General features: G+C 45.5%; 1 long non-coding RNA gene across 1 annotated transcript in view; it reads right to left on the bottom strand.

Moving 5' to 3' along the window:
* Positions 1-165: 165 nt before the first annotated feature.
* LOC111548637 overlaps positions 166-3,371 on the bottom strand; it is a 21,496-nt gene continuing 18,290 nt past the window's right edge. Inside the window, exon 3 of the long non-coding RNA XR_002733486.2 lies at positions 166-2,197. This is a non-coding gene — a long non-coding RNA (uncharacterized LOC111548637). The remainder of the gene's footprint in view (positions 2,198-3,371) is intronic.

The following is a 3,371-nucleotide window of genomic DNA, read 5'->3' as shown; positions in this document are numbered from 1 at the left end:
GGGTGACAGAGCAAGACCCTGTCTCAAAAAAAAAAAAAAAAAAAAAAAAAGAATATTTCAGGATATCGCTTAACAACAATGTCAGCTGAAGAGTAATTGCCTGAAAAGGTACTCAACATTAAACCATATTGAGATAGCGCTGAACTCCTACTAGGATGGTTAAAGTTAAAAAAAAAATTTGAGTATATCACGTGTTAATGAGGAGGAGGAGCCACAGGAACTCTTCTATACTACCGGCAAACTGGCGCAACCACTTTGGAAAACTGTGTGGCCGTAGGTACTTAATCATGACCCAGAAATCCACATCCAGATATTTACCCAAGAGAAATGTCTGCTAAGTTTATGCAAAGACTCAAATGCCAACGTTCATGGCAGCACTATTCAAATAAGCAAGAACTGGAAAGAACTCAGGTGCCCATCAGCTGCTAAATGAATAAAGTCGGGATATCTATACAGTGAAACTACTGAGCAGTAGAAAGGAACACAGCTTTAACACAAGCCACAGATGAATGGAGTGCAAAACCAGTCTGCTCGGTGAAGGAGTCAAACACACAGCATTAGATATCGCTTGATTCCATTTACGTGAAAGTCTAGAAAAGGCAAAGCTATAGCGGCATAAAGGTCCTTAACAGTTGCCAGGGGCTGGGGCCAGGAGAGGGGATCGGCTACAAAGGGACTCAAGGAAATTTCTAGGGCGATAAAAATGTTCCAGATCTTGGTTGTGGTGATGGCTGCTCTGTAAAATAACCAAATCTCACCACACTAGGCACTACAGTGTGAGTTAACTGTACCGTGTGTGTATTTTAAATGCCTGAGTTTTATTATATGTAAATAATGCCTCAATAAAGCCAGAAAAACATTTAAATGAATTTTCCTCCAGGCAACATCCATTTTAATACTATCATTATGGTATTATCTTTGGGGAAGACTACATTTGCTGACTTCCACTCATGGCTGGTGTTACCTACTTCTGGGGCACTTGGTTGAGTTTAAGGATCACCTTGGCACGGCTCTACCACTTCTGTGCTTTCTAATGGGATGGCTGTGCCTTCCACTGGCCAGAGGAGCAGCAGTACTGTGACAGCCTTCTGTTTCCAGCAGAAGAACCAGCAGCTGCAGGAGTGAAGCTGCCGTTTGGGGCAGTGCTCAATGAAGAGAGGCTGGTGTCAGAGAGATGTCAGACACCCTTTACTGTTCTCAGAGAGTTCTGGCCACTGACTGGGATAGCTGGAGCCTTTCAGGGAGAGATGGTGGAAGCTGAGTGAAAGGGGAGGTCCTGAGTAAGAGATTCCCGAAGCACATCTCAAATCCAATGGGACGCATGCAGGGAGGAAAACTACTCAGAGGAAGCAACACTCATCCTCCCATTGCATTAAAAATAAAGACAAGACCACCATTCATTCAAATAACTGGGCCTGTTGTGTATTCAAATAACCACTGACTGACCTTCTCTTCCACTTCATTGATGGATGGAGAATGAGCAGAAGTGACCTGGCCCACTGGTCATTTTGTTCACATGTACATAGGCCTGACCTCAAGGACACTGGGGTGGTGTCTGTTTTAATTTGAGTTATTTTGAAAGCAAAGCCTGAAACACACGTGTGAATGCAGGTAGCGTCCATGGAAAGTAATTGCAGGAAAGTAATTGGGAAACAGATAGGAGAAGACCAAAAGGGAAGAAAGTCAACATGGACTATGTTATCGGGTTGGTTACTGCTGGGCTCAGCTCTGCTGGGGGTCTTCTGAGGAGGGAATACGCCTCATAGTCCTCTCTCCCAGGGGCCGAAAGCTGGGCAGTTCCCGCTGACTTCCAGCTCCCCTTGGTTGAGGCTCCCCATTCCAGGGCTGTGTGTGCCTGGACAAAGCTACTCTCTGAGGCTTAGGAGAAAGTCCTGGGGCTGAAGAGAGACACACATGTGGGGGGGGGGGGCCTGAAATCAGGCTGGTGAAGTGGTGTGGCACCAGCTGCAGCACCAAGGTCCAAAAGAGAGTGGCTGGGGTGACAACCTTTCTGCTCAAAGAGATGCAAACCCAACATCTCTGAAGAGGAAGGGGCGGAGTGGACAGTTCCCTCTGGGAGATGCTTTGGGTGCCCCTCAGCACTGCTCAGAGGAAATGGGGTGAACTTGCAGCCATGCCCAGGTTGCCATTGGCCCTCTGATTCTCTTAGACCTTGGTGGTATGGGCCTCCTCAACCCTGGAAGAAATAGAGATGTGGGATTGTTGCCATGTGCCTGTCATCCTGAGCCTCGGACCACGCCATTGCACAAACATGGAGAGGTTTCATGGTTTAACTGTAATCATATCCAGTTCCCGCCAGGCAAGCTGGGGACACACTTCCTGCCCTTCTGCCTCGCACCTGCAATGAAGGCCCTGGATCTAAGTGGAAGACAAGGTGCATTTGAGAAAATCTGATACTTCAGCCTTATTCCTGGGGTAGGTGTGCACAGTATGCATGTGTGTAATAAGAGCTCCAGGGGTGACCAAACACTTGCCAAATGGCCTGGGGGACACTCTGTGCTTTTTGAATTTTTCTTTGGAGACAGGCAAGAATCAGCAGGTTTCTGTCATTTTTGAAATATCAGCTGACTATGCCCTGTCTGCTGTATAAAGGTCATTCCAGCTGGAGCTTTGAGTAAATGTCTCCAACTCTCTGAAAAGCTCACATCCTGGAACAAAACTCTTGCCTTCCCAAAGGAGGAGAGCAAAACCCCCCAACCAGCTCACAGAAGGGAAATCAGAGGCAAGAGGAGGGATCTCAGATAAGCTCTTAATAACAAAAACCTTTTATTAACAATGGTGTTTCCCCGTCTCACAAATTTCCAGGTCCTGGCTGAGCACATTGGGTAACTGTGAGGCCAGCCTATCCCCAGAGTGTATTTGACACTCAATAAAAAACCTGCACTAATTTAAACAGCTCCAGAATGGCTGACAATATGGACAACATTTTAGACTGGAAGGAAAAGTAAAAAAGGAATGAAACACTTTCATTTTGAATGAACAGATTGATTTTAAAACAAACATGATAGATAAAGTCAGGCTCACAGACATGTTTACAATGAATAATTATCTGGTAGACGTTGACCTCGCCTGGGGAAAAGCTGGGATATTACATTAGCCCAAATGTGCTTCCTTGTCTTCCACTTGGAATGGTGGCCTTTCATGACAGGTGCAAGGCAGTGGCAGGTTGTGAGTGTGTGTGTGTGTTTAAACAATTTTCCATCTTTAAGCCAACTTTACTGGATTCCAATATTTTACCTATGAACTCATAATTATTTAGCTTAAACTTTATTTGCATTTTCTCTGAGAGTGAAACACTGTATGTGTACATGTGTGCATGGATGTGTGTGCATCTGTATAGTGGGTGGGTG

Source organism: Piliocolobus tephrosceles, chromosome 5 (genome assembly GCF_002776525.5).
Source record: "Piliocolobus tephrosceles isolate RC106 chromosome 5, ASM277652v3, whole genome shotgun sequence".
Classification (NCBI taxonomy): Eukaryota; Metazoa; Chordata; class Mammalia; order Primates; family Cercopithecidae; genus Piliocolobus; species Piliocolobus tephrosceles.
This window is presented reverse-complemented; position numbering and strand designations above follow the sequence as displayed.